Genomic DNA, 25569 nt, shown 5'->3' on the forward strand with positions numbered 1-25569 from the left:
AAAATATTACAGTAAAATATAGTTAACTCTGGAACACATACCAAATGAAGAGTTTTGTGAAATGGATACAGGGCTGATTAACAACTGGCTGCATGAGTGCCATGGACACCTTTTTACATCCAAGTTGATTACATGAGAACTTCAAGTAAAACATATACACATGCCTATAGAGGAGCATCTTTGTGCTTTATCTTTGAAAATAAGCTCTACGGTCAATGTAGCAGAAAAAGAAATCACTTGTACTTAAATGAGCAGAAATTTTTAGTTTTATTAAAGACACTTACCCAGCATGCAAGAGCTTGGAAAAAAGCCAAGACTATGCATACCTCAAATGCTTACCTCTGTGGTACAATTTCGTGCAAAGTAAGAGCTGTAAAAAGTTCTTATCCAAACACATTTGTAGCAGAGAACTTAATAAGTATTAAATAATTAAATACATATGATGTGACACTGTCAGCAATTTGTGAGGGACATTCCAGACAGTAAAATTTTAAGGTTTTTTGGACAAGAATTCACGTAAACAACTGGACTTTACGTTCCAATTCCCATTGTTTGTATCCTTTGAAAAGTCACTCTGTAAAATAAGTAAATCAGAAAAAGCTAAAAATTGTATGATTCCACACATAGGTGGGATACAAGATAGAAAAGTGTGCAGTGGTTACCAGGGGGAAGAGGAGGAAAAGGAGGGGGAGGGGAAGCACGGGGAGGGGGAGGGGTGGCAGAGGGAGAGGAAGGGGGGTTGGGAGAAGGGTATAAAGAGGGAAAAATATAAGGTGAGGGAGGATAACTTGACTTTGGTGATGGATATACAACATAAGTGACTGTCCAAATGATATGGAGATGTTTGCCCAAAATCTATATACTCTTGTTAACCAATGTCACCCTGTTAAATTTGTTTTTCTAAAAAAAAAAGTCACTTTGCAAGTCTTAAGTCCCCCAGTGTGGTGACTGCTACACACTGCCTCATCTTATTTAATCCTCACCTTAAGTCCAGGAATTAACTGCTGTTTCTAAGGAAATATTAAGAGATTAAATAATATATGGCAAAACCAATATTCAAACCCAGATCTTACGACTCTAAAGCCTCATACACCACTGCTGTTTCAAAAATTCTGTCGAGCTGTGAATAAAACACCGACCCTCTCATGAAAAACACCTGGTGCTGTGTCTGCCTTAACAACAGCAGCACATACTGTTCCTATTAAGTCAAAACGTCATCTTGAACTTTGCCTCTTAATTCTAGACAGAAACGGATGATGGGAGTAAGAAAGGAGTTTAATAAAAAAAAAGAAGAAAAATACTTAAAAAGTCATAAATACCGAAAACAAAATCAGCACATCTACTTTTTAAAGTACCAGACGACACCAGTTTGACTAATTTTTTTTTTTACCAAGCCAGAGATTTTTCCACGGATATTATTTACATTTGTACGTAGGAAAAAAGTATTAATGACAGCATTAGGGGCGGTGCACGTTCTCAAGTCTTCACTACGCAGTTTCCTCAAAATGAGGGCGAGTTCTACTACTGGTGGCTTCCATATTTTTACTTCGTACGCCAACAGGTCGGCTTTTTTTTTTTTTTTTTTTAATATATACCAACTATTTCACTTTGAAATACACGTAATTTACCACAATACAAAAAGAACTCCCCAAGTAGCAAGATATACAAGAGCTGAAACGAAAGATGAGCAAAGCTTGACTGCATCTGAGGGGCTACGAAAGGCCCTCCGATCGCAGGCTGGCTCGGCAGGGCCCTAACTCTCCTTCCGCCTCCAGCACCGAGTACTCCCTCCCCCGCGACCCTCCCGCCCCGCAGGGCTCCGAGGACCCTCCCCACCTCAGGCGAAAGGGCCGCGGCCAAAGGCCAAGCGGGGCTCAGGCCTCTTCCCCTCACCCACCAAACGTGTGAAAGACGTCCAATCTGCTCCCCTCCACCCGTCATCAACTCCCGCACCCGAGAGCAGGCCACCGGCAGAGGCCTGCAAAGCCCCGGGCCCGCAGCCCGAACCGAGCCCCTCTACCCCGCCTGGCTGAGAAGCGGCCTCCGCGTCCCACGGCCTGCACTTCGTTCCCTCCCCTCCCCCACCCGCGGCCTCGACTAGAACCACCTCCCTCCGAGAAAGCCGGGGTCCCGCAGTTCATTACTCTGTTCCGGGGATGGCACCGAACAGGGCACGTTCCGCTCACAGCGACCGCACCACCACCGGCTTGCTCCTCGGGACTCCGAGACTCTGAGGCAAAGAAGTCGGCAGCGAAGCACAATGGCGCCCGCCCCTCTCCCAGATCCGGCGCTGAACCAGCTGCCACCGTTAAATGCCCCTCCCTTCTCCTCCTCCCAGATCGCGGACTTCTCTGGCTTATCGCGAGAGTGGCTGCGCTGCGGGAATCTGAGAGCTGCCGGCGGACTCGACGTACCCCGCCGCGGGGTGGTGCTCTGACTGCGGCAGCCGTTGGAAAGGCTGCCCCGGAGGAGGCAACGAGACGCCACCGGTAAGCGGCTATGGCTGGTCGTCCGGAGGCTGGCGGCTGGGCCGGTGACTGTGCGGGCGTCAGGACCCGGGCGCTGGAGGCCCAGCCCTGGTTGGCCCCCTCGTCTAGGTAGCGAGGGGTTCTGGTCCAGCCCTGCTGCTCCCCGGCTCCCAAATGCCGGCTACGGGCTCTTACTCCCTCCCGCAAACCTGCAGGGTCCTACTGCTCGGTGTACCGTCCAGCCTGTGTGTGGTGGTGTTGCTTTTTGTGGGGTGGTTTTTTGTTGTAGTGTTTTTTGCGCTTGGTAAGTGGCGCAGGGAATGTTTAGCAATGACTTGAATCGAGCGCTATCTTTTCCGACCTCTCCGGGATCTCCTCCCACTCTCCGCCGGTCCTACTCGGTCTGCGAGTCCCCCCTCGCAAGGTGGGAGCCGATCCGGACCAAACGGCTTTTTCGGCACTTCAGTTTAGTAGTGGTGGTGTACTTTTATAGTCATGTCGTTCTAAGTCAGGATTCTAATATTTCATAGTGTAGCAACAGATTTTGCAGTAAAAATTTCACCATTTTTTAAAAAAATGGTGGGATGAGAGGAAACTCAAAAAAACAAGTGATAACTAAGATGTAAATGAGTATTGTACTACTACGTAAAGGTGAGTAGGTTAGTGGAAAAGCACAATTTATGTGGATATGATAATGTATCATGCAGATTTAGGAGATATGTGGGTTTTGAGTAATGTATTAGACATAAAAGTTCTTTGCTAGTAAATATATTGAAATTTGCAGATATACTGACAGCACTTGATTTTTAAAGTGACCTATTTCATTACGTTGTTTTCAGCAATTCATTGGCTTCAAATAATTCCAATAAATGAAGTATGAGGTTTATATGTATTTATTTATTATTTTATCTTTAGGGAATGCACTATTACTATTATTAGCATCCTCATTTTTCTCTGTTGGAGACTAAAGAGACTGTCCATGCTTCACTATTGTAAATTGTAAAGTATTACACATGTTAAAGATTTAAAGTTAAATTATTCTTTAAAGTTGGTACATAAATATCAGTCAAACTTTTAGGATGTGAGTTGAAGATTAAGCATCTGGTGTAGGATCAAGTGAACACAGATTACTTGTGAAGAAATTAATTTGCCCTTTTCAAAAAATTGATTACCAGTATTTCCCCCAGCTTGTTTGAACATACCTATAGCATTGTGGTTGTAGATACACCCTGAAGCACCAGACTAAGTGGGTTCAAATCCCAGATCTCCTCTTACTATCTTTGTTATCTTGAGCAAGTCCCTAACCTTGCTAAATCCTAAGATTCTGGTAACCTATACCCTAGGGCCTGCCCTATTCTATGGGGTTGTTAAAAGGATTAAATGAAGAGCCCTGGCCGGTTGGCTCAGCGGTAGAGCGTCGGCCTAGCGTGCGGGTTTGATTCCCGGCCAGGGCACACAGGAGAAGCACCCATTTGCTTCTCCACCCCTCTGCCTCGCTTTCCTCTCTGTCTCTCTCTTCCCCTCCCGCAGCCAAGGCTCCATTGGAGCAAAGATGGCCCGGGCACTGGGGATAGCTCTGTGGCCTCTGCCCCAGGCGCTAGAGTGGCTCTGGTCGCAACATGGCGACCCCCAGGATGGGCAGAGCATCGCCCCCTGGTGGGCAGAGCGTCTGGGCGTGCCGGGTGGATCCCCGTCGGGCGCATGCGGAGTCTGTCTGACTGTCTCTCCCTGTTTCCAGCTTCAGAAAGATGCAAAAAAAAAAAAAAAAAAAAAAAAGGATTAAATGAGATACTGCATCAGTTACTGAAACAGTGAACATTCCGCAAGTGTTGGCTTTTACATTCCATGTCTAAACCACCGCTAATACCATCATTCTGGGGCTTAATATTAAATAGGTCCCTTAAACTTCTTAAGTATATTCTACGCTAAGGGGAATGACTACTTCATTTTCCTGAGCTATGGCAGCCAGACCTGGTAGCAGTAACTTCTCTACAGAACCCCCAAACCTGGCAAGGATGATTTAGATTTTGGTAGATTATGGCTTCATTCCCACCCAGCACTGATGGTTATCAACAGAGGTGAGTGTGGCACTAATTTTCTAGGCTAAACAGATCATCTAGAGTAGACTCTAGTTTCCTATGATACTAGTAAGTAGGTAAAGACCACTGATAAGTATGTTTCTATTCTTTAAGAATGGTTAGTTGTTCCTGTTTTTAAAATACACTTTCTCTGATTTGAATTCGCAGGAAATTATTATCCACAAATAATTGAGATTTTTGTATGTTAAAAACAATTTTCTAAGAATTGTGGACTCGATTTTCTGAACTCAAAATCAGAACAAAATGATTTCATAGACAAAATCAGAACTGTTCTGACCAATTTAGAATCCATGGTTGCCTTCCCCCTCTTGACTTTTCTTTGCTGAACTCTCTCCTTTTGACACACCTTACAGTATCTAAATCTTTGTTCACCACTTGCTCACACTACCCACATTAGTTTACATTTTTTAACTTGGCTTCTTCTCTAAATTACTACTATTATTCATTTTTCCCATTCTACTTTACAAATTTGTCACTTGGTCATGATCCTAACAGCTCTTTACTTTTTTTTTTTTTACAGCCCTTTACTTTTATTTTACTTTTCATTTAATTATTTCTTCAATTACCTGATAGTCCACAGTTCTCTATCATATATTATATTTCAAAGTCTCTGTTTTTTTCTACTTTTTTATCATTCCCTCATCCTAACCTTCTAAGAAGCCTCTGTATGGCAAGGGCAATCTTATAGACATTCTTTACTTTGCATAAAGGATGTGATCTTAAGAGGGTGTGATTATATTTGCTTATTGTAAATCAAATCTTTTTTAAAAGTAGGTTATTTCTTAAACTTTTAAGGAACAGGAGGTACTACCTGGGATGAGATGAGATCCCTGAGTTGAAAACAAATGCCAATTTCTTCTCAAATCAGAATCTCATTTATCCCTGAAGAATGGAACCTTATAGCATCATCTGACTTGAGGATCTACTATTTAGTTATAGGTAACTTTAAATATGATATGTAGTAGTATTATATAACAATCTATAAATTGAGGACTCTTGCTACTAAGGATACGTTACTTAAAGGTCCTTTGCTTTAAGTCTTTTTTGTAAAGGATTTCTTTGATGAAAAGAATCACTAAACCCCTGATTTAGTGATTTTTTTGAATTTTAATTTTCCCTTTATCAAGTTTAATTGAAAGGTGCCACACTTAATAAATGAATATTTAAGACATTCTGTTGATTGACTTCTTGAATAGCAGCAGTAACTTTCAATCGCAGAGCTAATAGATAAAATATAAAAACAGGTAAAAAGACTGCCTGATCTGTGGTGCTGCAGTGGATAAAGTGTCAACCTGGAATGCTGAGGTCACCAGTTCAAAACCACAGACTTGCCTGGTCAAGACACATACAAGAAACAACTACAATAAATTAATGCTTCCTGCTCCTCCTCCACTGCCTTTCTCTCGCTTGTCTATAAAAATAAATAAAAATAAATAAAAACAAGTAAAAGAAGACCATCATGAGATCCTATCTAAGAAACTTCTTGAACTTAAGCTTCTGGTCTATATCTGAGTGATTCTAAGAAGATCATTCCTGCTTCTATAGCTACTGACCTGGTCAGGAGTAATTTCCAATGTGTGGAATACTTGGAATCCATATGTATATGAAGCACCTTTCACACAGCCTGAAACACAGGGAGTGTTTAATAGAAAAGCAGCTATATTTTATTATTGTTAATACCAGATGTTGGAAAACTGGCACATAGGCCAAATATGGGCCACCAACTATTACTGTCAGTAGTTTTATTGGGACATAGCCAGTCACATTAGTTTATGTATCATCTAGTTATTGGTCAGGGTTCCCAAGAGAAACAGTACCAATAGTATGCAATATCTATCTAATCTATTTTATCTAGCTATCTAGAAAATTGGCTCACACAGTTCTAAAAACTCTCATGTTTGAAATTTGTAGGTCAGGCCAGAAGCCTGGAAAGTCAGAATGGAGTTGATATTACAGTCATGAAACAGAATTTCTTATCCAGAAAAGCTGAGGTGGTTTTTTCTTTTTGTTCTCAAGGCTGATTGGATGAGGCCAATCATTTATCAAGGGCAATCTCCTTTACTTAAAGTCAACACATTGTAGATGTTAACCACATTTACAAAATATCTTCACTGCAGTGCCTAATTAGTGTTTGATTAAATAACTTGACTCTAACCTCTCCAAATTAACACAAAATAAGCCATTGAAGTCTGTGAGTGCCTTCACCCTACAGTGGCAAAATTGAGTAATTGTGATAGAGATATATAGCCCCAAAACCCTAAAATATTTATCCTTTGGTTCTTTACAGAAAGTTTGCTGACCACTGGAGTAAACTGTAAAACCAGATTATAATGATCCCTGTTTCTTTAATATAGTCAAGATAAACTCACACACACCACATCAGAATAATAATTAAGGACTATTTATGACAATGCAAGCAGAAGAATGTCCAGAAACTGATATAATTATTTAGGTATTTCCTTTGGGAAGATTGATTGCAACCCTTTTTTTTAAAAATTTTTTATTTATTCTTTTTAGAGAGTGGGGGAGAGAGAGAGAGAGAGAGAGAAGGAGGAGGAGCAGGAAGCATCAACTCCCATACGTGCCTTGACCAGGCAAGCCAGGGTTTTGAACCAGCAACCTCAGTGTTTCCAGGTTGACGCTTTATCCACTGCGCCACCACAGGTCAGGCCTGCAACCCATTTTTATCTTAAATATTTTCCATGTCCACATGTGCACAATTTATAATGATATGTATATTGATCATATCATAAATACTATTTTAGTATAGTCCTTTTCTTTCACTTTTTTTGCTTTATCACATTTTTTCTATTCATTCCCTTTTTTCTTTTTTCTTTTTTTCTTTATGAGAGGAGGGGAGATTGTGAGACAGACCTGCACATGTATGCCAACTGTGATCCACCCAGCAACCCCTGACTTGGGTCAACAGGCAAAGCAATAGAGCTATTTTTAGTACCTGAGGCTGACAGCACTTGAACTTACTGAGAGCTGTCTTCAGCGCCAGGGACCAAGGCTTGAACCAGTTGAGCCACTGGCTACAGGAGGGGAAGAGTGAGAGAAGGGGGAGAGAAAATAAATGGTCACTTGTCTTGTGTTTCCTGACTGGGAATTAAACCTGGGACATCCAAATGCCAGGCCAACCCTCTATCCACTGAGCCAGCAGCCAGGGCCTTCTTTTCTTTTATAATTTGGTCGTTCTATCTTTATTTACTACACCACAGCATTCTTACAGAATTAGCATTCTTCCTCATTCTTCTGTGTGGTCATCTTAAAACAATACAGTGGGCCTGACCAGGCAGTTGCACAGTGGATAGAGCATCAGACTGGGACGTGGAGGAACCAGGCTCAAAATCCCGAGGTCACTGGCTTCAGTGCAGGCTCACCAGCTTGAGCATGGGGTCACTGGCTTGAGTGTGGGATTATATACATGACTCCATGGTCACTTGTTTGAGCCCAGAGGTCGCTGTCTTGAAGCCCAAGGGTGTTGACTTGAGCCCAATGTTGCTGGCTTGAGGAAGGGGTCACTCGCTCTGCCTTAGCCACTCCCCAGTCAAGGCATTTATGAGAAAGCAATCTATGAACAACTAAGGAGCCGCAATGAAGAATTGATGCTTCTCATCTGTCTCCCTGCCTGTCTGTCCCTATCTGTCCCTTCCCCTCTGTCTCTGTCAAAAAAAAAATACTGTAGTTATATCACATATACACACACACATAGAAATACATATATATAAATATATATACATATATACACATACACATTATATACAAACACACACACACACACACACACACACAGTGTGTCCGTAAAGTCATGGTGCACTTTTGACCGATCACAGGAAAGCAACAAAAGACAATAGAAATGTGAAATCTGCACCAAATGAAAGGCCTGGCTTCAGTCTCCCTCCCCCCACCCCACCCTGTCAAGGCACGTATAAGAAGCAATCAATGATCAACTAAAGTGATACAACTATGAATTGATGCTTCTCATTTGTCTGCCTGTCTCTCTGTCTTTGTCTCTGCTAGTTGATGCTTCCTGTTCTTACCCACCTTTCTCTCTCTAAAAATAATAAAAAAAAATTTTAAATACCTTTTTTAAATACCTATTTATATTGGTTGATTATCCTTTCTTTTCAACTTTTAATAGATATTACCACTCCTGCATCACAGTTTTCAACTCAACTGTTGACTTACTTTTTAATATCTTTTGCCATAGATATATTCATATAGTAAGATATGTTTATGATTTCTTTTATAACTTGTAGCTTTTTTGTTTAGCTTAAAAAGTCTCAACTATCCCTGGATTGTATCATGTAGTAGCCTATTTTTTTAGACTATTTTTAATTAAACTCAAATTAATTTTGTATATGGAATATGATAATAGGGTCCAATGTATTTTCTTCTCAACGAATAGCCAGTTGTGTTAGTAAAATTTCTTAAATAATTTGTTATTTGCGATTAGAAAAGCTACTGTCATACATGGAATTTTCAAATTTATACTGAATTTATTTCTGAATTTTTTATTTTAAAAACAAAACTTCAAAACTATAAACTATGCAGAAAACTAAATATTATTTAGCTCCCTTTTGAGTCTTATTTGTGTATTATTAATACTGTTCTGCATTTCTGTCAACTACTTATTCAATTATAGAAATAGTAACTGTTTCCTTCAGGATTACCAATACTTAGCATTATACATTGCATGTTACAGCACCAGCCTTCCTAGGACTCAGCTTAATTCCTTTTTTCCACTATTTTCTTTTCTCAGAAGTTTGCTAAAGCCACTAAATATACTCTAGTTATTTAAAACACCTCGTCAAAACTTTGTATAACAAAAATTTTTTAAAACTATACCCATACATACATACTATTTAGTTAAATTTCTTAAATAACCCTGTTTATTATCCTAAGGTCCAGTGTAAGTTTGTCACCATGGAGCCTTAGCCTCTCTTGACAGCAAGGTGACCATTTCTACGATGAACAATAAAGAAGGAATCCTACATTTTTCCCTTTTATGTCATTATAAATGGTATAAGAATGGTGACATGCTTTAAATATTTCAATTATGTCTAATATTTTGAATTTTTAGCATTAGCAGAGCACATGAACATGTTGCTGGGTGTATTTTATTTATTTATTTAAAGATTGCATTTATTGATTTTACAGAGAGATGGGGGCAAGAAGTCTTAACTCAAAAAATATTAAAAATTAATATATAGTAGATGAAAAAGAAAAATACTCTTGAAGATAACAGAATAAAATTGCACTTTTTTTTCCTGAAGTGTGAAGCAGGGAGGCAGAGAGTCAGACTCCCACATGCGCCGGACTGGGATCCACCCAGCAAGCCTACTAGGGGGCGATGCTCTGCGCATCTGGGGCATTACCCCATTGTAATTGGAGCTACTCTAGCACCTGAGGCGGAGGCCACAGAGCCATCCTCAGCACTGGGGCCAACTTTGCTCCAATTGAGCCTTGGCTGCGGGAGGGGAAGAGAAAGATAGAGAGGAAGGAGAGGGGGAGGGGTGGAGAAGCAGATGGGCGCTTCTCCTGTGTGCCCTGGCCGGAAATCGAACCCAGGACTTCCACCCTCCAGGCCGATGATCTACCACTGAGTCAACCAACCAGGGCCAATTGCATTTTTAAAATATAGACACATCTATTAAAAATTACATGGTAATATTTTTAATGGTGGGGGCAGACAGGGACAGACAGGAGGGGAGAGAGATTAAAAGTATCAACTTACTGTGGCACTTTTGTTGTTTGTTGATTGCTTTCTCATGTTTCTTGACTGGGGGGCTCCAGCTGAGGCAATAACCCCTTGCTCAAGGCAGCGATGACGGGACCATGTTTATAATCTCGCGCTCAAGCTGGAGACTCCCTGCTCAAGCCAGAGGAGTCTGCACTCAAGCCAGTGACCTCTGGGTTTTGAACCTGGATCCTCAGTGTCCCAGGTTGATGCTTTATCCACTGCGCCACCACCTGGTTAGGCTACATCAGGGGTAGTCAACCTTTTTATACCTACCACCCACTTTTTGTATCTCTGTTAGTAGTAAAATTTTCAAACCGCCCACTGGTTCCACAGTCATGGTGATTTATAAAGTAGGGAAGTAACTTTATAAAATTTATAAAGCAGAGCTACAGTAACTTAAAGCATATAATAATTCTTACCAAGTACTTTATGTCAGATTTTCGCTAAGTTTGGCAGAATAAACCTTTATAAAACAACTTACTATAGTTGTTTTATAATAATCTATCTTTTTATTTATACTTTGGTTGCTCCGCTACTGCCCACCATGAAAGCTGGAACGCCCACTAGGGGGCAGTAGGGACCAGGTTGACTACCACTGGGCTACATGATAATTTTTTTATTAAAAGATTTTGTTGATTTTAGAGAAAAAAAGAGGGAGGGGAGCGGGAAGCATCAACCCGTAGTAGTTACTTCTTGTATGTGCCTTGGCAGGGCAAGCCCAGGATTTCGAACCAGCAAACTCAGCATTCCTAGTCAATGCTTCTTTATCTACTGCGCCACGCAGGTCAGGCCACATGGTAAAATCTTAAATAGTAGTAAGAGTACCTTTCCCTTTTTTCCTGAATATTTTTAAAATATTTTGAATTTTTGACTTCCCATTATTTCAGACATGAATGAGTAAATTACCTTTATTTATGAACAAGACAAATGATATTGTTCCTGAGTCCTTCAGAATGGAACCATGCAGTCTTGTAAAAAATCCAGTTTCTGGTTCTACATGTAAGGATCTTGGAAGTCCCCAGTTCATCCTAACAATAAGTAAAAAGCTAAACAGACTGGATAATCAATCAATCTTCATGGAGCCATAAGTGAGGGGAGGGTACAAGGCAAATTACTAACCCCAAGATTGTAGACAGGTGAATACAGGGAATTGCTGCTTACAGCAGCAGCGACTCAGGAGCTGAAACCACCACAGGAAACAGTGCTTGGGTAGGAAAACCTGAACTGTAATTGATGAATTGCTGGAGACTCAGTATGAGCAACTCAAGAGTTGAAAACTCCAGGAAGACCCAGTCATAGGGGGACTACACAATATTGTGAAATTTGCCTCAAGAAGCTCCATCATTTTCCCATAGTAAATATCAGAAAAATCCCATTGGACTTCTGGCAGGGGGAGATAAAAGGAACCATTTTGAAATATATCAGAGCACTCTGTCTTCTTAACAAACCCTGCCCTGGGGGAAGTAGTTACCCAGAGCCTAACATGCTGAGGTTTGATCAGCCTGGGGAAAAGAAATACCCAACTTGAGCCAGGACTAACTCTCCATGTAATACAAGGAAAATACCCAACTCCAGCCAACACTAGCCATTTTTTTTTCCATCTAAGGAGGTAGAAAAAAAAAAACTTTTCTGAAGATCATAACCCAGAGGCATTAACCCACTGAAAGTCTAAGGTCTAATCATAGGACTATAACCACCACTCCACCCTACACCCATCTCACCACTACGTTACTGAAGGCCTATTTATAGCAGTTCCTTTTACCACATTCTAAGGCATAAAACACACCTAAACCAACTTAAAAGAATAGAAATCATAGTGTTTGAAGTCAGACCATAATAGAATAAAAATTGGAACCAGTCACAGAAAGCTGGAAAAAGCCTAAATATGAGAATATTAACACATTTCTAAATAACATGGATTAGGGAGAAATCTCAAAAGAAATTTAGAAAATTTTTGAAATTAATGAAAAGTTTAAAAATTATCAAAATTCATGAGACATGTAGCAAAAGCAGTACTTAGAAATTTATAGTTGCCTACATTTGTTAAGAAATAAAAAAGATAGGCCCTGGCCGGTTGGCTCAGTGGTAGAGCGTCGGCCTGGTGTGCGGAAGTCCCAGGTTCGATTCCCGGCCAGGGCACACAGGAGAGGAACCCATCTGCTTCTCCACCCCTCCCCCTCTCCTTCCTCTCTGTCTCTCTCTTCCCCTCCCGCAGCGAGGCTCCATTGGAGCAAAGATGGCCCAGGCGCTGGGGATGGCTCCTTGGCCTCTGCCCCAGGGGACAGAGCGACGCCCCCAGAGGGGTAGAGCATCGCCCCGTGGCGGGCAGAGCGTCGCCCCCTGGTGGGCGTGCTGGGTGGATCCCAGTCGGGCGCATGCGGGAGTCTGTCTGACTGTCTCTCCCCGTTTCCAGCTTCAGAAAAATACAAAAAAAAAAAAAAAAAAAAGATAGAAAATCAATATGTTTCCACCTTAGGAAACTAGAAAAAGAACAAATCCAAAGTAAGTAAAAGAAAATAAATCATAGGAATTAAGACAAATCAATTAAATCAAAACCAGAAAATCAGTAGAGAAAACCAAAAGCTGGTTCTTTGAAAAAGTAATAAAATTGTTAAGTTTCTAGTCTAGGTAAATAAGAAAAAAGAGGATACATTACTAATAGAAATGAGAGGATATCACTACAAACTTTATGAAAATTGAAAGGATAATGAATACAATGAACAACTCTATGCTCACAAATTTGATAATTTGAATGAAATAGAACACCAATCCCTTTATAAACACAATCGGTGAAAACTCACACACAAAGAGACAGGTGATGTTAATAGGCCTATATCTATTCAAGAGATTGAATGATAATTTATAAACCTCTAAAACAGAAAGCACGAGGCCCTCATGAGTTCACTGGTGAATTCTACCGAACATTTGAGGGAGAAATTTTAATAGCTTTCTATAGTCTCTTTCATAGTATAGAAACAGAGGGAATACTTAACTCATTCCATGAGGCCAGCATTACCTTAATACCAAAACCAGACCAATGCATTACAAAAATAGAGCTACAGACCTATATCTCTTATGAACATAATTGTAAGAATCCTCAAAATATTAGCAAATCGAATCAACAAAGGTATAAAAATAATTATATATCATGAATGAGTGGAATTCATCTCAAGTACAATCAGCTCATTTTAATGTTAAAAAAATTTATGCTGCAATCTATTACATCAACACCAAAAAATGAAAAATCACATCATATCAACTGGTGTAAGAAAAACATTTCACAGAATACAACAGACATTTGTGATAAAAAACTTTCAACAAACTAGGAATAGAGGGAAGCATTCTCAGCTAGATAAAGACTACCAAAAACCTACAGCTAACATCATACTTGATAAGAAATTGAAAGCTTTCCAATCAGGTATAAGGCAAAATATCTCCTCTCACCAATCCTTTTGAACATTGTTGTGGAACTTCTTGCTATGCAATAAGGCAATAAAAAAAACATTCAAAATCGTTCATAATGTATATCAAGTCACCATGCTGTACACTTTAAATATTGTATGATTATGTATGTCAATTGTATATAAATCTAAAATTTGAAAAAGAAAAGGTATATAGCCTGACCTGTGGTGGCGTATTGGATAAATTGTCAACCTGGCATTCTGAGGTTGCCAGTTCAAAATCCTGGGCTTACCTGACCTGTGGTGGCACAGTAGATGAAGTGTCAATCTGGAACACTGAGGTCACTGGTTCAAAACCCTGGGCTTGCCTGGTCAATGCACATATGGGAGTTTATGCTTCCTACTCCTCCCCCCTTCTTTCTCTCTCTTTCTCTCTCTCTCTCTCTTCTCTCTCTCTCTCTCTAAAAATGAATAAATAAAATCTAAAAGAAAAAAAAATCCTGGACTTGCCTGGTCAAGGCACATACGAGAAGCAACTACTATGAGTTGATGCTTCCTGTCCCCCCTCAGTCTTTCTCTCTATCCTCACTCTAATATCAATAAATAAAATCTTTTTTTCCCCCTTTTTTTAGTATTTCTCTGAAGTTGGAAACAGGGAGGCAGTCAGACAGACTCCCGCATGTGCCCGACCAGGATCCACCCAGCATGCCCACCAGGAGGCGATGCTCTGCCGCAATCAGAGCCATTCTAGCGCCTGAGGCAGAGGCCACAGAGCCATCCCCAGTGCCTGGGCAAACTTTGCTCCAGTGGAGCCTTGGCTGCGGGAGGGGAAGAGAGAGACAGAGAGGAAAGAGAGGGGGAGGGGTGGAGAAGCAGATGGGCGCTTTTCCTGTGTGCCCTGGCTGGGAATCGAACCCGGGACTCCCGCACGCCAGGCCGATGCTCTACCACTGAGCTAATCGGCCAGGACAAATAAAATCTTTTTTTAAAAAAAGAAAAGGAATTGAGTTTGGGGAGAAAGACAGAAAATTCTTTATTTGCAGAGACATGATTGATTGTTTATAAAGAAAATCTGAAAGAGTCAACAACAACAAAAAGACTGGACCTAATAAGCAATTATAGCACAGTTACAGGATTAATATACAAAGATTAATATACAAAGCTCAATTGCTTACCTATGTACCAATACTGAACAAGTAGAATTTGAAGTTAAAACTCAGTAAAATTTACAGTAGCACCCTTCAAAATGAAATAATTGAGTATAACTTTAACAAAATTTGTTCAAGATCTATATGAATAAAACTGGTTAATCAAAGAAGAATTAAATAATGGAGGGTTTATACTCATGATAGGAATACTCAATATTATGTCACTTCTTCCTAACTTGATCTATAGATTCAGTGCTATCCTAGTCAAAACTCCTGCAAGTTATTTCATGGATAGCAACAAACTGATTTTAAAGTTTATATATACATAGAGGCAAAAACTCAGAATAGCCAACAGTATTGAAGGAGAGCAAAGTTGGACTGAAGCTACTCAACTGCAGTACTTACTATAAAGTTACAGTAACCAAGACTGTGGTATTAGCAAAAGATAGACAAATAGATCAGTAGAACAGAATAGAGCCTGGAAATGGACCCTATAAATAGTTAGCTGATCTTTGACAAAGAAGCAAAGATAGTAAATGGAGCAAAAATAGTCCCTTCAATAGATGATGCTGCAACTAGACAGCAACATGCAGAAAAATGAATCTAAACAAAGACCTTATACATTTCATTAAAATTAACTGAAAATAGATCATAGACCTAAATATAAAACATAAGACTATAAAACAATAGAAGATAACATAAGAGATAGCCTAGATGACTTTGGATGTGACAGTGCCTTTTTACATAAAACACCAAAGACATGATTCATGAAAGAAATAATTGATAAGCTGGATTTCGTTAAAATTTAAAGCTTCTGCCTGACCTGTGGTGGCACAGTGGATAAGGCTTCAACCTGGAATGCTGAGTTTGCCAATGCAAAGCCCAGGCTTGCACAGTCAAGGCACATACGAGAAGCAACTACAATGAGCTGATTATTCCTGCCTCTTCCCCACCTCTCTTCCCACTAAAATCAATCAATAAAATCTTTTTTTAAAAAATGAAAAAGCTTCTCTGTGAAAGACAATGTCAATTATGAGAAGTCAGGTCACAGACTGGGATAAAATGTTTGCAAAAACATCCGATGAACTGTTCTCTAAAATAAACAAACACTTAAAAGTCAACAATAAGAAAATAACCCTAATTCTAAAATGGGCCAAAGACCTTTATAGACACTTCACCAAAGAGGATATATAGATGGCAAATAAGCATATGAAAGGATGCTTCACATCAAATATCATAAGGGAAATGTAAATTAAAGCAACAGTGATATACCACTATACACCTATGAGAATGACCAAATCTGGAATACTGAAATTATCAATTGTTGGTGAGGCTACAGAGCCATAGCAGCTGTGGGTATAGCTTCACCAGACAACACATCTCTGGGTACCTTAATCCTGGACTCCCCAGCCTCCAAAACTGAAAAATGTCTGCTGTTCAAACCATCCCGTCTATGGTATTTTTGTTATAGCAGTTGGAACTTACTAAATAAAGTAGTATAAAATAAATAGTAATAAAGAATAGTAATAGTAAATAGTATGAAAGGATTTTCTTAAATGTAATTTACAATTAGTAGAATTTATTCTTTTATTATTTTGTAAATTGCAAGTCTGATATTAGGAAAGCGAGTATAGTAGTACCTTTGAGTAGCCAGTCTTAATTATTTAAATAATTAGTGTTTGGGGTAGAAATTACCATCTGCAAATAAATTATTGGGTTTAATATCAAGGAAATCTGTGATTCAAATGTTTATATTCTTTTTGTCTGTGTGTGACAGAGACACAGAGAGAGGGAGTGATTGGGACAGACAGGAAGGGAGAGAATGAGAAGCATCAATTATTAGTTGAAGCACCTTAGTTGTTCATTGATTGCTTTCTCATATGTACCTTGACTGGAGGGCTGCATCAGACCGAGTGACCCCTTGCTCAAGCCAGTGACCTTGGGCTTCAAGTCAGCGACCATGAGGTCATGTCTATGGTCCTGCACTCAAGCCGAATGAGCTTGCGTTCAAGCCAGCGACCTCGGGGTTTTGAATCTGGGTCATCTGCATCCCAGCCTGACACTCTCAAATGCTTATATTCTAAATGAGTAGCAACTCATTGACTTATGTATCTTACTATAATTTAAAAGGAAGAAAATCTCATTTAAAAATTTTATAGACATCTGTTTTGAAAAAGGCTTTTAAATGGTTATACTAAAGATCCAATTTATGCTCTAAATGTCTTTTTTTTTTAGATTTTATTTATTAATTTTAGAGAGGGGGGAGGGGCAGGAAGCATCAACTCCCATATGTGCCTTGACCAGGCAAGCCTAGGGTTTTAAACTGGTGACCTCAGCATTCCAGGTCAATGCTTTATCCACTGCACCACCATAGGTCAGGCTATAAATATCTTTAAAATATATAGATATACATTAATTTCTTCAGATGCACTATTGCTTTTCCTTTTTTTTTTTTTAATGTTTATTGATTTTAGAAAGAGGAGGAGGGGAGAGAGACAGAGAAACAGAGAGAGAGAGACAGGAACATTGATCTATTCCTGTATGTGCCCTGCCCGGGGATCAAACTGGCAACCTCTGTGCTTCAGGACAAAGCTCTAACCAACTGAACCATCCAGCCAGGGCACTAGTGCTTTTTCTTAAGAAAGCTATAAAACTTTTTTACCTTTTATATCTAAATGCAGCCTGACCAGGTGGTGGCGCAGTGAATAGAGTATTGGACTGGGATGTGGAAGGACCCAGGTTCGAGACCCCGAGGTTGCCAGCTTGAGCACGGGCTCATCTGGCTTGAGCCAAAAAAACCTCACCAGCTTGGACCCAAGGTCACTGGCTCAAGCAAGGGGTTACTCGGTCTGCTGAAGGCCCGTGGTCAGGGCACATATGAGAAAGCAATCAATGAACAACTAAGGAGTCCCAACAAAAAACTGATAATTGATGCTTCTCATCTCTCTCCGTTCCTGTCTGTCTGTCCCTATCTATCCCTCTCTTTGACTCTCTCTCTGTCCCTGTAAAAAAAATAAATAAAAAATATATCTAAATGCAGAAGACAGACATTTCAGAATATATTCATAAACTTTCAGTACGTCATTCAAATTATCATAGATATTAAAGATATGAGATAGCAATAGAGTATTAAATTAATGCCAAATTCTCAAAGTTTTTTTTTAATTAAAAAATATTTTCCCCGATTTGAGAGGGGAGGGGGAGAGAGAGAAAAGCATCAACTCATTGTTCCACTTAGTTGCACACTCATTGACTGCTTCCCATATGTTCCCTGACCAGAAATCGAACTCAGGACCTAAGTGCTCTAGATAACCCTCTATCCACTGAGCGACCTGGTAAAAGCTCAAAGCTTTTTATTTAATTTTTATTTTATTTTATTTTTACAGAGACAGAGAGAGACATAGATAGGGACAGACAGACAGGAATGGAGAGAGATGAGAAGCATCAATCATTAGTTTTTCGTTGCGACACCTTAGTTCATTGATTGCTTTCTCCTATGTGCCTTGACCGTGGGCCTTCAGTAGACCGAAGAACCCCTTTCTCGAATCAGCAACCTTGGGTCCAACCAAGCTGGTGAGCTTTGCTCAAACCAGATGAACCTGCGCTCAAGCTGACGACCTTAGGGTCTCGAACCTGGGTCCTCCACATCCCAGTCCGACGCTCTATCCACTGCACCACCACCTGGTCAGGCGAGCTCAAAGCTTTTTAAAAGACTATTTATCCAAAAGGTGAACAGCTGGCTATCTGGGATTACTTGTGTTTTTTGATTAATTTAAAATAAATGTTCACAGAAATATAACAAATCTAAAATAATTTTATTATTTTAAGACTGTTGGTAAAACAGAATTTGAAAACTTTATGTTCATATTTTTTCTGTTATGTGATTTTACAATTCAACACTTATATTTTTCTTTTCATTGATACTTTAAAGGTATAACAGGTTTCTGTTTTAAACACTTTGAAAAAATTTTGGTTTTTTTAAGTTTATTGAGGTGGCATTGGTTAATAAAATTATATATGTTTAAGTCTACATCATGTGTATATTGCATTGTGTGTTTACCACCCAAAGTCAGATCTCCTGTCACCAGATATTTGACCCTTTTTACCCTGTCCTACCTCCTCCTGCTCACTTTCCTTCTGTTAATTACCATACTCTTGTGGTGTCTGTGAGGTTTTGTCTGTTGTCTTGTTTGTTCATTTTTTTTCAGTTTTAGATCTGACATATGAGTGAAATTGTGTGGTTCCTCAAATTTTCCATCTGATTTATTTCACTTAGCATGATATTCTCAAGATCCATGAATGTTGTCATAAGTGGCAGTATTTTATCTTTTCTTGTGTCTGAATAGTATTCCTTAGTATATATGTACCACATCTTCTTTATTCAGTTATCTATTGAAAGACACTTTGGTTGTTTCCATGTCTTGGCCATCGTGAATAATGCTGCAGTGAACATAGGGCTACATATATCGTTACAAATAAATGTTTTCAATTTTTTCCTATAAATACCCAATAGAGGGGTTTCTGGATCATATGGTAACTCTATCCTTAATATTTTGAGATACCTTCATACTCTTTTCCATGGCAACTGTGCCAGTTTGCATTCCTACCAGCAGTGAATGAGGATTCCTTTTTCTCTACAGCCTCTGTAACACTTGTTATTGCTTGTCTTGTTATAACAGGTCTGAAGTGGTACCTCATTGAAGTTATGATTTGCATTTCTCTAATAGCTCATGAAATTGAACATCTTTTCATATATCTGTTGGCCATATGTATGACTTCTTAGGAGAAGTATCTGTTCAGGTCCTGTACTCATTTTTTCATTGGATTGTTTGTACTTCTGTTATTGAGTTGTATGAGTTCTTTATATATTTTGAATATTAACTATTCTCAGAGGTGTTCTTTGCAAATATTTTCTTCCATTCTGTTGGTTGCCACACTTTGAAATTTTATTAAGATAACTTGATTAAGTAATTTATACTGTACTAGTAATGAGAGGTACTGTTGACAGTTCATATACTTCAGCAAAGAGAAAATTTGAAGATAGTCACATTTTCATCAATTCACACCTTTAATTTTTGAACAGCTTTAAGGATTGTTACATGTTTAACTTGAATTTCTATAAGTAAAGAGTCTGTATTATAATGCTATATGATAGGCCATATGAAAGGTCCCAAGACTGTTGATTCCTATAGTTGAGATGAATAGTTAAGATCATAAGGTTCTAGGAATTCTGAATGATATGTAATATAGGATGAATAAATATCATTGTAGGTACTATGGGTGTGGCATTACAACTACACTAAGAAGTACAGGTAGGATTCAAATAGAAAGTAGAAGCAGCCTTCATGTGATTGATTAATCAAAGTACAGAGGCAAAATATTAAAGGAAAAATATCTGCTGAAATTGATTGCAAACTTTGTGAAAAACAGAATTTAAAAATTCAGGGGTTTTTTTTGTTTTGTTTTGTATTTGTGTATTTTTCCAAAGTGAGAAGCAGGAAGGCAGAGAGACAGACTCCCACATGCTCCCAACTGGGATCCACCTGACATGCCCACTAGGGGGTGATGATCTGCCCATCTGAGGCATTGCTCCATTGCAACTGGAGCCATTCTAGCGCCTGAGGTGGAAGCCATGGAGCCATCCTCAGCGCCTGGGCCAGTTTTGCTCCAATGGAGCCTTGGCTATGGAAGGGGAAGAGAGAGAGAGAGAGAGGAGAAGGGTAAGGGTAGAGAAGCAGATGGGCGCTTCTCCTGTATTCCCTGACTGGGAATCGAACCCAGGACATCCACATGCCAGGCCAACACTCTACCACTGAGCCAACCAGCCAGGGTCAAATTCAGGGTTGTTTTTAACCATGACATTTACATAATAATGTTGATGTGCTTGGACCAATTTAAATATTGATTAAATCTAGGCCTGACCAATGGTGGTGCAGTAGATAGAGTGTTGAAACCCCTAGGTTGCTTTCTTGAGTGTGGGCTCACTGGCTTGAGTGCAGGGTCACCAGCTTAAGCACAGGTCACTGGCTTGAGCATGGGTTGCCAGCTTGAGCGTGGGGTTGCCAGCTTGAGAGCTGGGTTGCTGGCTTGAGTGTGGGATCATTGACATGATCCCATTGTCATTGGCTTGAAGCCCAAGGTTACTGACTTGAACCCAAAGCTGCTGGTTTGAGCAAGGGGTCATTGGCTCAGCCAGAGCCCTGCCCATCAGGGCACATATGAGAAGCAATCAATGAAAAACTAAAGTGCCACAATTGAGTTGATTCTTCTCATCTCTATCCATTCCAGTTTGTGTAATTCAAAAATTTAATTAAAGGACATGTATAGTTTCATGAGGGATATCTGATGCTGTTCCTCAGTTGTATATCATCATAATCTGTGAGTATACTGGGTATGTCGAAATCCATTCTTTGTTCCTGCTCTGTCACCATATAGCCTTATTTAGTATCTGGAATAACCAGAGAACAGTCATTGTAAGCTATAGGCACTCAGTAAATGTTAAGTAAATGAACATGAGGTTTTGGGTGTTTTTGAATTTTGTTTTCCTTTTTTTTTTTTTTGCTTCAGATCTAATTTTTAATTTAACATGAGATAAGACACAGTAGGATCAAAATTGCTAGTGCATTGGAAAACTTAAAAAACAAGAGGGGGCTTGACCTTTTTCAACTGGTGGCGCAGTAGATCAAGTGTCGACCTGGAACACTGAGATCACTGGTTGGAAACCCTGGGCTTGCCTGCAAGGCACATAGGAGTTGATGCTTCCTGCTTCTTCCCCCTTCTCTCTCTCTCTCTTTCTCCCTCCCTCTCTCTCTCTCTCTTTCCCCTCTCTAAACTGAATTTTAAAAACCTAAAAAAAAAAAAGAAAACAGGGAGCTTTTGCAATCATTATTATTGAAATGCCAGTGAATGTACACCTGCCAAAGAGTTATGTTTTTGTAAATTGCTTAAAGAAGTTAGGTGGTAATTATCTACAGATAGAATAAAATTCTCTTGTTGCCAAGAATCTTTAGTTTAATATACTATTTAATTATTTAAGAAATGTTTATAGCCATTAGAAATTTTATAATTATTATTAGTGCTTTTGGGTATAATTGTAAAATGAATGGATTATAACTCCCAAAAACTGTTTAAAAAGAAAGCAGTGATTCGAAGTAGTATTAAAAGTCAACTCACCATTATATAAAAATATGATAGGGCCTGACCAGGCAGTGGCACAGTGGATAGAGTGTCGGACTGGGACACGGAGGATCCAGGTTCAAAACCCTAAGGTCAGCCCTGGCCGGTTGGCTCAGTGGTAGAGCATCAGCCTGGTGTGCAGGAGTCCTGGGTTCGATTCCCAGCCAGGGCAGACAGGAGAAGCACCCATCTGCTTCTCCACCCCTCCCCCTCTCCTTCCTCTCTGTCTCTCTCTTCCCCTCCCGCAGCCAAGGCTCCATTGGAGCAAAGTTTGCCCGGGGCTGAGGATGGCTCTGTGACCTCTGCCTCAGGCGCTAGAATGGCTCTGATTGCGGCAGAGCGACACCCCAGATGGGCAGAGCATTGCCCCTTGGTGGGCATGCCGGATGGATCCCAGTCAGGTACATGCGGGAGTCTGTCTGACTGCCTCCACGTTTCCAGGTTCAGAAAAATAAAAATAAAAAAAAACCTAAGGTCACCTGCTTGAGCGCGGGCTCACAAGCTTGTGCACAGGGTCTCTGGCTTGAGCATGAGATCATAGACATGACTCCATGGTCACTGGCTTGAGCCAAAATGTCGCTGGTTTGAAGCCCAAGGTCACTGGCTTGAGCCCAAGGTCTCTTGCTTGAGCAAGGGGTCACTCGCTCTGCTGCAGCCCCTAGTCAAGGCACATATGAGAAAGCAATCAATGAACAACTAAGGAGACTAAGGAGCTGCAATGAAGAATTGATGCATCTCATCTCTCTCCCTTCCTGCCTCTCTGTTTCTATCTGTCCCTCTCTCTCTCTCTTTGTCTCTGTCACAGAAAAAGAAAATGATAGGAAGGACTAAACATTTTTTTAATTTTTATTTATTGATTTATTTTAGGGAGAAGAAGGGATTGAGAGAGAGAGAATATCAGTTTGTTGTTCCACTTATCTAGGCACTCACTGATCATTTCCTGTATGTGCCCCAAATGGGGCCTAACCCACAACCCTGGTATATGAGAACAACACTTGAACCAAGCCAGCCAGCCAGCCAGGGGGACTAGACATTTTTATTAAATGAAGTAGTGGTAGCTTATATCAAAATATTTTTGTATTAAGATAAAGTAGAATGCAATACAATACATATTATTTGATAAAAAGGGCTAAATATTTTTATATATAATATATGATACACCATATATTGATATTTATATAGAGGAGAATAGTAGATTGTTATACTTATGCTTAGCTTCATAAGATTCCACAATGAGTACTCTGGCATTGGTTATTAGCATAATAATATGTACTAGGCAAAATTATAATTATTTGTAATTTGCACTGAGCCTTTTCATTCTAAATTGCAAAGTATTTTACAAACTAATTAAACCTTTTGAAACCTCTCATAATAGGTATTAGCAAATTAATAACATATTTTATATGAAAAAACAAAAGCTGAGAGAAGCAAAGTTATTTACTTAATATTTACTTAAGCTCACATAGTATTTAATTGATGGAATCTGAATAGTGCCAGTTGCCCAGTGATCAATTCTAACTACTTTACAAAATAAATGCAGTAACACCTAAGGGATGCTAATGGAGCTCTAAGAATGAAAATAATAGGTCACAAACAGACTTATACATACAGAGAACAGAGTAATGGTTGTCTGGGGGGAGTGGGATCAAGGGATTGGGTAAAAAAAAGTAAAGGGATTAAAAAATACAAAATGATAATTATAAAATAGTCACAGGGATATAAAGCATAGGGAATATAGTCAGTAATATTGTCATAACTGTATGAAGCAGGTAGGTAATGGAAATATCAGGAGAAACACTTTGTGAAGTACAGTGGTACCTTAACACACCAGTTGAATTCGTTTCATGGCCAAGCTCATGACTCAATTTTCTCATGTGTCAAATCGAATTTCCCCATTTAAATTAATAGAAATGCGATCAATCCGTTCCAGCCCCCAAAAACCACACAAATTTTTTGTTGTATGTGCTTTTAAATAAGATATACTTTATAAATAAAAAATACACACACACACATATAATAGGAGAGAATGTAAAGAAATGGTTTATGAAGTTTATTTACCTTCAAGGTCAGGCGAAGATGCTCACGAAGGAGGTTTTCATTTTGTGCGCTATTGCTTAACATTATTGCAGGAATCAAAGGAGGATAAAAACGCCCAGACAACTTGATGAGGGAAGTAGGATTTATTTAGCCAGCGGAGCAGCGTAACCCCAGAATAGGCAAGCCAAACATGTGCTCCCTGAAATTAGCTTTCTTACGTCTTATATGTATACCCTTTACAGAACACAGGTTTACATGTAAGGGGTTCGTGATCCCTTTGCCTGAGGTACACGTCAATCACATGACTCCAGAATGGTAGCAGTGAGTTTAGGTGAGGACAGAGAATAAGCGTAGGAAATCGCCTATTAAGGCCTTAAAAACTTAAGGAAAGGAGAGAGGAAGGGGTTTTTCAGATAATCCCCTGCTGGCTCCCTTCCCCCTGCATTCCTCCTTGCTCCTTCCTCCTCATGGATGAGGAGGGTGGGTCTGGGGTCTGACTTCTTCTTTCTCTCTTTAAAACTTTCTAGTAGAAAAACCTCTCTATTAGCAAAATAATAGCCCTTCCCAAGCAGGAAGGTAATTTGCAATTTCACTGACAGCTTTTAGCTGGCATTGCCCAGTGCCTATTGTAAACCACAAGCGAGCGAACATAAAAATCGTATTTTACAAACTTATTGCCCATCATTCTACCCCTTTTGTTCACTTTACAATCTACAGTACAGGCATTCCTGTGCAGGGAATTACAGTAAAAATACAAGTCATACAATTTCAACAATTACAAGATGCCCTTTGAGCACTTTGCTTAAAACTTAAAATGTCCTTGAAGCTTCTCTCCAACTAAAAGAAAAGCTTCCTCGTTCAGGAGAGCTTCCTTACTTATACATAACTTACTCTCAACACACTTAACACTACATTTAATTGCAAAATTTAACTTACACGCTACATATGATATGTAACTTTATCATTAAACTTAATTGCTATTTTTCTTTATGTTGCTCAATCATTTTCTTCACTGACTTTTGGCTTTTTCACCACACTTTTCTCACTTTCACTTAGAGGCCGTTTCAACAAAAACCTTTCCTTGGAAGATTATTTCTTCCTCCCTTTCAGAACGTTCGGCAGGCTATCTAGTGGAGGATGGCGGAAGCTCATGATTCAAGTATTCACTCGTGACTTAAATAAAGCAAAAATCCCGCCAGTGACTGCTCATCTCTCAAATTGCTTGTGATTTAAAGTGCTCGTGTGTCAAGGTACCACTGTATATGATTGTCTGGCCAATCTGCTGTACAACTTAAACGAGTGCAAAATAATAGTGAATTAAAAGGTAATTAAAAATAAATTTAAAAAATACTAAGTCACAGCAATTTAAAGAGGCTTGCACAGGGGTGTCTTTTTTGTTTTTCCTGAGGGTGAGGAGAGAGAGAGAGAGAGAAGAATCAACTTTTTCCACTTATTCACCCATTGATTGCTTCTCATATGTGCCCTGACCGGGTC

At 39.6% G+C, this 25569-nt stretch overlaps 2 protein-coding genes across 7 annotated transcripts in view; one reads left to right on the forward strand and one right to left on the reverse strand.

The window, feature by feature from the left end:
- Positions 1-25569, reverse strand: part of MARCHF7 (membrane associated ring-CH-type finger 7) — a 180271-nt gene that overhangs the window by 58226 nt on the left and 96476 nt on the right. For 4 of the 6 annotated variants that reach the window (XR_010731887.1, XR_010731886.1, XM_066279521.1 and 1 more), the window contains exon 1: positions 2145-2313. The exons of 1 other annotated variant lie outside the window; for it this stretch is intronic. The gene's annotated coding sequence lies outside the window, so the exon portion shown is untranslated. Of the gene's footprint in view, positions 1-2144; positions 2314-25569 lie in introns of those variants that run through there. One more of the 6 variants, XM_066279517.1, reaches the window with a different exon arrangement.
- The window catches only part of BAZ2B (bromodomain adjacent to zinc finger domain 2B), a 452863-nt gene continuing 429714 nt past the window's right edge, over positions 2421-25569 (forward strand). The window contains exon 1 of the mRNA XM_066279494.1: positions 2421-2489. The gene's annotated coding sequence lies outside the window, so the exon portion shown is untranslated. The remainder of the gene's footprint in view (positions 2490-25569) is intronic.

Source organism: Saccopteryx bilineata, chromosome 5, assembly GCF_036850765.1.
Source record: "Saccopteryx bilineata isolate mSacBil1 chromosome 5, mSacBil1_pri_phased_curated, whole genome shotgun sequence".
Lineage (NCBI taxonomy): Eukaryota > Metazoa > Chordata > Mammalia > Chiroptera > Emballonuridae > Saccopteryx > Saccopteryx bilineata.